This window comes from Perognathus longimembris, chromosome 10 (genome assembly GCF_023159225.1).
Source record: "Perognathus longimembris pacificus isolate PPM17 chromosome 10, ASM2315922v1, whole genome shotgun sequence".
NCBI classification, from domain to species: Eukaryota; Metazoa; Chordata; class Mammalia; order Rodentia; family Heteromyidae; genus Perognathus; species Perognathus longimembris.
The window spans coordinates 47,045,952-47,056,533 of NC_063170.1; positions in this window are offsets into that span (position 1 = coordinate 47,045,952).

The following is a 10,582-nucleotide window of genomic DNA, read 5'->3' on the forward strand; positions in this document are numbered from 1 at the left end:
TTATTCATCTCTTTAATAAATATGTATTAAGTACATAGTCCATTGATGGCTCTGGATTGAGAGTTTTAGAGACTAGACTGCTTGATGAAAAGCTATAGGAAGTAAAAAGTTATAGGGGTAGGACTAGAGGAGAGACATAAATTGCAGAGGCTGTTGTAAACAATGGAAAGGAATCCAGTCTTCACGGTATGCAATTATCATTATTTTTTTAAAGAAAATATGATTACTACATTTAACTGACTAATCCTCCAATTCTTGGTGAAATCATCTCCCTAAATGTGTGTGTGTGGGGGGGGGATGATCCATTTAGATGAGGAGATCAGTTCTTTGATTCCCTTTGCTAGTATGTTTTGGATTAAAATGTATAATATTTTCTGAAAATCAGATAAGCATGCATAACCGACAGGACTCAAGCATTGAGGTGTTCATTAGTCGAGGAAGGTCTGGTTGCTGTTGGGTTCTCTCAGAGAACTCAACAACAATATAAATAAAGTAATAAATAAAGCAGTAAAGTAGGTGATAAGAATCTGTGGAGAGATGAACATAGAGACACCCCTCCCCACTTAGTAAGAAAATAGCTCCTGGGTCCTCAGCTCATCTTGAACTACCAGCCAGATGCCAGCACAACAGGCCAGGCTTATGAGTGATCCAGGTAGAGCATGGATTCTCCAGCTCTCATCCAGGGGCTCTGAAAATGTGGTGAAGGCAAGTCTTCCTCGGTGAACTTTGTCCAAATTCTGATTCAGGCTGCATAAGTGACTGCTGTTATTTTTAGCCAACAAACTCTCCAGTGGTTTGTTATTAGCTGGAACACCTTCTGCAGAGGGTTTACGGTAATAGCATGTTCATGCCTTGATCCGTTTCATTCATTAAACAACAGAATTTGGGGCACCCAAGCTATCCAGCTCTCAGAAATTCAATTTCTGGGTTCAGAGTAACTCATTTCTATATCTGTAGAGAGTTTAAAAATGGAGAATACAATTCAAAATCTAAGGAATTACCTGCATATGCAAAACTTTCTGAAATATAATTGATTTCAAAATAGCTCACTTCCATTTCAAAGGAAAAAATTGAAAAATCAATACATCATATTTCAGCTTATGTTTCTGTAATATTTTAATATCTAAAACTTTCATGAAAAATCTACTTCTGAGTCAGAGGGGCCACAGAACTGGGGCTGTGAAGGTCATGAAGTCTTATGACCCTTTAATGCCTCTAGTTCACTAATCAAAAGTTACAAATATAGCTTCTGATGCATCCTCTCTTCTCTCTCTTTTTTAATTGGCTGTCAAGCAAGGCCATGGTAACAGCCAATCAGCCCTGCCCATTATGCACCATATTTTGCTGAGCTGGACTTGACTCCTGGTTGCTACAAAACAGATCTAAGTTTATATCAGAGGTGACAAACCCGATACCCTGTCATTTATCCTTTTTATAGCATGGGTGACAACAACAGTCAGGAAGTCATGTTGGTAACTTGTTGATGAATCAATTAAAGCAGATAGCCATCAAGCATGTATAGAGGTTTCCTCTGTCAATAATTAGACACAAAATTTTAATTAAGATGACTAAATTAGAAACAAATTGTATCTGCTACTAAATAATTTCTGTTTTATGATTACTCTAAATTTCTGAAAGATATTAACAGAGATGTCACTATTAATCATGGAGTATACATTATTGTAGACATAAGTTGCTGTATATTTTTAATGAGATAACATACCTTGATCTCATTTAGTAATTGCCAAAGAAAATTATATTGGAATTCTACTGAGTATTGTATATGGCTATTACTATTATTAAGTATATTGAGTGGCTCACAAATACTATTTCACTTAAAGCACAACACTAGGAGCTAAACACGATCAACCTAATGATATATGTGAGAAACTGAAGTTTCAGAACCCAATCTATGCCACCAGCAAGTAAAATATGCCTGGTTTAAAACCAGATCTGTTAAACCCTGATTCAATTTCATGTGTCATCTTGTGCATCTGGAATTTTTCAATGAAAATTATAACTCTCATGGCCATAGTCAGCTACAATGGATGTCTGAGTTTAGTTTTGTTTCCTTCCAACCATATACTAGTTTATACAGCACTTCAATAAATATCCTTGAAGATAAATTTTATTGCACATCCTTAATTATTTCCCAAGGAGGAACTTTTCAGAAGTAGAGTCACTGACCCAATGGCATGCAAAAATTTTAATAGCTTCAATGATAAATACTAAATTTCAATCTGACCAATTATGCCAAATTACCTAATATATAATAATTACCCACCTGTATTTGTGTCTGGACCCTAAAGCCTCATTTTTTAAATGGCAAAATTTAAAAGAAAACTTGAACTTTCAAATCACATTATAAAATCTTAGAAATAAAGCTAGTATCAAAACTCACTGAATCTAATATCTTACATAATGGGGCTCTCTGATATGAGGTCTCCATCCTGTAACTCACAAAAGGTAAAATAGAGAATGAAGAATGATTTAAGATATCCCTAAACTACCAGGCATCTTCCTTTTCCTTTCAGCAATGAAATACTGCTAACCCATTCTAATATGTGTTCAAAATAAGAGAACCTCATTGGAAAGGAGAAAACGCTGACAGGTTTTCAACACACTTGACACAAGCCACAAAATGATAAAGATTACTTGGTCATTCTCCCACTGAAATGGGTTTGTTCTGGGTGCCTGCAGCAGAATGTATAACTCCTCCTCTCTGCAGTTGCTCAACAACATGGTTTTCTTTTGCTTCAGAGAATTCAGCAAATCGAATTATGGTAGTCAATGGGAAAAGAAAGATTAATTAGGAACAAAACTGAATGAAGGACTTTCATATTTCCAGCATATGGGCTGTGGATGTAAACCTCTGCTCTCACCTTCAGGAGTTCTTAAAAGTGTTATCATCAGAGTCCCTTCAGTTCTAAGGACAGTTCTAAGATCTCGCTAGTCCTCCGGGGGAAAAAACGACCTTCAACTGGATAAACATTCCTTCAGTACTCATTTCGTATAAATCACTGTTGGATATTGAATTGGGAACAAATAAAAATGGGGGTATTCATAAATGAGTGAAGTGATAGGGAAAGAAAAGCAAATCGTCAGAGAGAAAAAAAACTAATTCTGCCTGGGATGGGGGTTAGGAGGGAGTGGGAAAGAGTTTTGAAAAGAAGGTGGTATCTATGGAGGCCCGAGGACACAGATTCCTGTCCTAAATTGATGCAGAAAAGTAAATAATTAAAATTCTAAGAACACCACTGAAACCAATCATTTCCTTTATTTTCTACACACACACACACACACACACACACACACACACACACACACACACTTTAAGGGATACTCCAATTTTGCCTGGTAGGGGAAGTGTAAGTTGAACCCTAGCTTTAGGAAACTGGGGATCAGGATTAGGAACCACAACTCAAATTTTGGACCTCACTGACTCGTCCTGAGATCCCACTGGCTTGGGGGAGGAGATCCTATCTTATTCAACCCCTCCTCTCCAACTATAGCCTCACATAGTGCTTGGCATCAATTAGGTACTCGTTTGTGCAATGGATTTTAAGCATCTCCCGACGTTCCCCCCCACCCCCACCCCAAGACCATCATTGAAGAGTAATATAGCTCTGGCCTCAGTAGTTACAAAAACAGGAGAAAGAATGGAGCCATAACAACCTGCAAGAACTGTACAGGGGGGATTGCGAGGGCGGGGGGTGAGAGCTAATACTTCTTTCATCTCTAAAAACAAACTCTCTCTGCACCTTGCCTCCATTCCAGACCCCCCAACGTGAAGGCTAGGGAAAGGTGCAGACTAGGCAAAAGGGAAAGCTCTGCGGGTCACGTTCATTCCAAGCCGCTTTTCCAGTCCACAGCAGCCTCGCCCCTCCTCCCTCCTCTCCAAGCCAAGGTTTGGAGGCGACTCCTCTCCAGTGACTGAATCCACTGCATTTGGGGACCCGTCGCTTTTGCCTCTCTTGGGTCTTTGTCTCCTCTTCCTGCGCGGCTCCGGCAGCCCGCGCAGGGTCTGCTGCAACCACCGCAGCAGCCAGAACCCAGTCGTGCCCCACACGGCCGCTCGGGGCCGCACCCTCGCTCGGTGGCGGCGCCCGGAGACGCCAGTCGCGCCACGCACTGCCTGCGTCCCGCGCCCCAGCCACCGCGCATCCACGCCGCCGCCACAAGCCAAGGGTGGCCGAGGAGCCGAGCTCCACGGACCCGCTAGGGAAGGCGAAGGGGAGGAAGGGGTGGCAGCCCAGCTTGCAGCCGGTTGGAGGTGGCGGCCGATGCAGCCCTGACAGTGCACACACCCCTAGGCAGACGCACCAAACACCTCCTCCCTGCGCCACGAGGATGGAGCAGCCATCTCAAGCCGGGACTGGCTCAAGGTAAGGTGCAGCCGCCTGTTGCTTTTCGCAGAGCGCGGGATCATCTCTTCCCGGTGGGGCTGCGGCTGTCTGGCCCTCTGAGAACAAGTAGAGGAGAACTGTCACTCTAGTTCTGAACGATGGCTGTGCAAACCTCGGGTCCTTTCGGTACAGATCCTTACAGAGGCACCAACTGGCGAGGGGCGGGGGGGGGGGTTATCTTCTCGACTTTGGTGCAGGCGGCTGCCGTGCAATAGTCTACAAACTTTTGTGACCCCCCCTCCCCCGCGCGATGTTCACCCCCGTGTGCGGTGCACTTGCACGTTTAGTTCTCGCGTGCGCCCTTCCCCCAACTCCCCTTGTGAGACGCGTGTGCCCGTTTGGATCCGTGTGTTCTTCCAGCCGGTGGACTTTGCACTCGAAAGCTCCCCTGCGCTCCAGTGGCGAGGGTGTGGGACCCGGCAGTACCCCCAACCTGCCTGTTCAAGCTGGGTAGGAACAGAGATGGTGACATCGGAGGGGTGGGGCGTGGGGGGAAGGCTGCGGGCCACTCCTGGGGCTCTATCCCGAGTGGTGGTGGGGATGTCAGTCCACGGGAGCATGCTACCCACCCAACTCCAGAATGCCCCCCTCCGAGTGGCTTTGGGTTGTGCCTTGGGAATGGCAAGTGCAGCTATGGGGCTCGCGGGGTGAATGGGTGAAGTAAGTGACTGGGGAAGGAAAAGATTGCTGGGGGGGGGGGGTTGTGGGAGGAAGCTGAGGACAGGCGGGTGGTCTGAGGGGAAGGGGAAGGATCTCCTAAAGAGGACGAAAGGAATGGCCAGAGGAGGAGGAAAAGAGATTTAAGTCCGGAGGGCGCTGGCCTGGGTGTGTAAATGCAGATGGGGGAGGGGCTGAGTACCTGGAGTACTAGGGTAGAATGCAGCCTCGAAATTTTGGGGTCCCCCGGGGATTTGGGAATGCAGGCTGCTGGGTTCCTGGGTGCAGCGATCTCCCTCTTCGAGAGAGCAAGTAAACCTCCCCAGCTATAATCTGAATGCATTGGCATCTTGGGCGGTGACTGAATGGTCAGACCAGGGATACGGATGCTTTCCTGGCTCTTAGGAAAGCATATCCCCTCTCTTCTCTAGCAGCCTCCGGCTCTTACACACCTTCGTCTCTGTCTCTGCAGCCCGGTGGGTAGATCATGCCCACCTTCCCCGTCAGCACTTGGGCATTGAGGAGTCCCCGCAAGCCTCAGGGTGGGAAAGGAATTCCTGGCCATTAGGGGAATACGTGTGTGCAGGGTGGGGGCTGGAGGTTGGAGGGGGAGTCCCCAACGCCTAGCAAGTAGGCAGGGGTCCCAGCGGTGGGAGGAGCATGCCAAGGCGGAGGCTGTCCTGGGAGCCACCTTCTCCCTCCCCCTTCCCCAGCTGCCCCACAAATCGCACCTGGGCGGAGCAACGGAGTGGGGGAGCCAAGCCCTGTGCTTCCACTGGTAGGATCGTTAGAGAAGCCGAGCCGGAGCTGAAGCTGGAGCTAGAGGGCAGGGCGTGCGAGGAAAACGCAGAGCAAGGGGGTGTGGGCAGCTGATGAGACAAGACCCAGCTTCCCGATCCGGGATCCTGGGCAAAGGTGCGTCTACCCACCGCGCAGCCCTCAGGTAGACCCGTTTGCTTGTCCCTTTCTGGATGCTTTGGTGAATGCAAGAAGGCATGGCTCCTCTTTTGCACCCTAGCAATCCAGAGTGCAAGACAGTTTGCGGGAGGGGGGTGGGGCTAGTCTGCTCTGCAAAGAAGAGACAGCAGCTCTCCTTCTTAGCACTCACCCTCCACCCACCCACCCACCTTTTCCAGATGAGGAACACACATGGTTGGATAGCCAGGCTGGGAGCACCTCACTTAACCTTGCTGCTTTCCCAGAAGAGGTGCATGCCCCTCCCCTCTCCAAGAGACGCTTCTAGCTGAGCCTTCCATAGAGAGTTGTATTGGAGGTTCTACTGTTCTGGAGCCCCATACACCTCTCGGGTTCTGGGTTCTCCCTACCCGGGCCTCTCATGGGCACAACCTTCTGTACTTTACCCTGTGGATCCTTCCTGCTCACTTGTACTAGCTGAGATCAAGCAAAACTTGGACAGTGGCTTATTTGGACCCTTTGGTCACATCCTTCTAGAGATCTTGTGGCTTGTCCAGGGCATTTGGGAGGAACCCCCATGAGGGCCATTGTCATTCTGGGGCATGCTTGAAGCAGCTAGCTTCCTGCCTCAGCAGGGCCCCAAGGAGCAGGAGGAGCAGGAGTCTACTCAACTCTGGGTACTGGAGCAACAACTGAGAGCGAGAGCCGAGGCCACACCTCATAGGTTGGGCCTGCCTGGTGACAGAACAGAATACATCTTCTTCTGAATTGCCTGGAAACCTGAGGTAGGATTCCCCTACATAAACCCCTCACTCCATAACATTTACTTTCTGACACCCAAAGACTCTTTTCTTTCTGAATATTTCTCACCTGGATTTGTGCTCCAGGCTCTTCTCTTGTCTCAGAAACTGGTTAGAAAAGATCCTTTGGAAACCTGAAAGAAGATTCCAAAAACATTGCAGGTGGATTTTTTCCCCCCAAGTTGTTCCTCTCTTCTGGGGAGATTAGTAATGATAATAGTGAATGCTACTTAGCGTTTCTTGAATTCTTATTGTGTGATAGGCACTTTCCTCTATACTTTATGTGTTTTCTGTTAGTTTTAATTCATACAATACTCGTGGAGAATGATAAAGTTATTTTTACCATTTTATAGGTGGGAAAATCCCAACTATGGAGAAATTACTTCCTTCTGTTTTCAACTAGCCAGTTCACAGAGAGGCTGGCGCCTCTGGTAGGTAGAGAATACTCTCAAGTGTATTTAATTGTTTCTGAGAACGCATGGAAGGGACTACCTTGTTAAGATGGGAGCAACTACAACAACCCACTGAAGGAACTAATTACAGTGCTGAACTTGTAAGGCTGTTAGTAAATGTCCCCCTTTTAAATACAAGACAAAATGGAAGGAGAGGTGCAAATGGGAACAAAGCTTTACTTTCTAGTTAAAAAAAAATCAGAGCTATACTAGGTATTCATTCTGCAAATAAGTTCCCTTCTGGGGATTAAATCACAAAATGTTGGAGTTAAGAGGGGTCTCAGACATTATCTTTTCCAATCTAGATCCAAAGGTATGCTGCACTTCAGGCCATTGTCAAAATTTCTGTCTTTGACCCTAGTCAAATGAACCATGTTTATACATAAATAGATTATGGTCTTTTTTTTTTTTGCTGGTTTTTATCATCCCAAAATTAATTAGAGAAAAATATTTTTCTACAAAGGACTCTTTCTGTTAATTTTTCATAAATGCTTCTCCATCAGCATAATATGAAAAGTGGTTGTACAAGGGACAGCCCCCTTCCATGTGCCTCTTTTGTAAAAGATTGCAGTAGAATATTTGCAAGCCTTCAAATCAACAAAAGTTAACTAACCATGCAATCTTTTAATGATTCTAATTAAGATGAAATGGATCTTCACCATTTCTGCACAGTCCTTCTATCAGGTTGAGTAGTTCTGTCTTGCCCTTATTCCAAGTATTTGTGAAAATATGAGACAATGTAGGATATCAGAGAGAAATTGCTTTTGATACAATGAAATGAGCTGGTGTGGTTTCTCCTGGAAGTCTTTCCCTTGACTTGAGCTTTTGTGCCCTAAAACAATAGATTCCAGTGGATACCCTTGGTACTTAGAAATGGGAGCTGTGATCTTTTGGGGAGCTGTGATCTTTTCCACTTCCTCACCCACTGAGCCACTGAGGACTGTCTCCTGTCACCTAGGGTTTTTGTACACCTGTTTACACACATGTGGGATGGAATTCTGGTTGTTAGGGGAATCCCATGTCTTGTCTCTAAAGTCATAGTACCAGAATATCCTCTCGGAGGAAAACCAAGAAAAAGTCTTAAAGGAAACAGCCAGGGAGCAGAGGGAGGTTGTTTCTCAGTCCCATCAAGATGGTAAGAGTTTTATGTAGACAGTCGAAACCCAGTCGCTTTTATGTCATCTGGGACAAAATTTCCAGCACTAAGACTGTGATGCACCAAGACAGAGGTCCTAGTGAATGACGGAAGTGGAGCAGGCAAAGGTAAGGGGATAATGACCTGAAGATAAGAGGAGACTTGGCTGATGACAAGCGTTGGTGGGACAGAAATGCCTGTAGCACATGCTCATACACCAGGAGCTGCTCGCTCTAATTTCCTTCTCACCTCTTCCTCAGGCCTATCATTTGACACAGGTGACAGTGTGGGGGATGAGAATCGCAGAGCTCCCAGCTGCTGGAGGGGAGAGGGGGATAATTCACTTTCTAGAGAATTCCTTAGAAATGAGTCCTGTCTTTATGTAAGGAGGCAAATATTGCCCACCTGCCACACTCTTCAGGGAGAGGCATCAAGTTATTCCCTACCGGAAGCCTATGGGGGGCAGGGACACTGCTTCCGAGAGACTACAGTAGTTAAGTGTTGTACCAGTGGAATAACATGCCAAAAGACAGTTTCTGTAGGAAAGAGAATTCATGTGAGCCTGGCATACATCCTTGTTTCCCATTGGGAGGTGTTTTTTCAGAGGAGGTGGTAGAGTTGGCCTCTCATCATGTGATTCATGTGGGCCACATCCCTCCTGTTAGTTTCCTGTGACTGCAGTGTGGTGTGGGATCAAAGGCCCAGATGATACCTCTGCTGGCACAGGACTCTGGGCATCTGTTTCTTTCCAGTCATGTAAATATCAGTTTGTTGACATTCAAATAACAAGCAGTATCAAGCAACACACTCCCATCTAATACAAAGGATGTGGAAAAATGAAAACTTTATATGCAAAACACATCGAATACATGTGTATCTGTAATACATAGCATGAGTTATAATTCTCATTTTGGGGTTGGATGTTTGAAATATAAAATATAGTAAAAATCAACATCTATAGCTTCTGACTTAGACTTTTTAACAACAAGAGAAGCCAAATACTAAGATTCTATGAGAAGAATTTGAAGAAAATGTTAATTAAAGCTTTACCCATAGCTTTGTTTGATAAATGGCTTGGGATCAGTATGGAAATTCATACCTGAAATGTTTTAGTTCTTTTTTTCATACATTTTACAATCACTTACGAATTTAATACATCTCAGTTGACTACAGGAAGAGAATGAAATCTGGAATTCTGTCATGAACTGACAGTTTTCTTTCTAAGTGAAAAGGTAATAAATAGTAAGGGCCATGTGATTCTTCTAAAATAAAGGAATAAATATGACAGGGGGTGGGGGAAAGAACTACCCCCAATAAAAATGGATTTTGTTCTTTAAGCGGATAAATGAACAGATTAGGAAAGGTTATAAAATTTATGATTTCATTTTATCCTAAGCTCTCCAAGCTACATTTAATGTTAGTGCTTGTCCAGTGCAAATGTCAGTACACTTTCAGATATACTTTTTCAAGTGCTTTTGTACCTTTTATTAGAAAAAATGGAGACAAATATAAAAAAAAAAAACTACAGCAAGCCATTCTCTCCTTGGAGCTATGTCTGACAAAGTAGTGTTTTTTTCAAATATAGGATAAGGTAGGTTATTTTTTCCTTCTTTTCTCACTCCCCCTTATTCCTTATTTTTCCTTCCTTCCTCCCTCTCTCCCTCTCTCCATCTTTCTATCTCTCCCTTCTTTCCTCTCTCCCTTCCTCCCTCCCTTCTCTCCTCCCTCCCTCCCTCCCTCCCTCCCTTCCTCCCTTCATCCCTTCTTTTCTTCCTTCCTCTTTTCTTCTCTAGATCATTGATTAAGTATTCAATAGCTTCCTAAGAATGACTTCTTTTTCAGGACAGAGTAAGGCTAAGGGCAGAGTGCACTTGTACACTGTCCAAAGCTAAAACACCAAGGTCACGGGGTCTTTTACTGGATCTGCCCCAGTCTTCTTAGCTCAGCTCTGATTTGAAGACAGTGCTCCTGCCTGCTTGTGAGGGCTTCCCTGTTGGCAGTGACTAAGCAGTATACTTCTTGTATGCTACAGTGGAACTTAGCCACTGAAAAGTGTCCTAGTCCAGGCTTCTTGTCTGGACATGAGGCCCACAGGGATTATCAAGTAGGGTACTTTTTACTCCTTTGTGAAAACACATTGATGCTTAGGTTTGCAAAGCTTTTATCCTGCTCTTATGAAATACTGTGTGGTCATTATTAGAGAATCCAGCTGGGTTT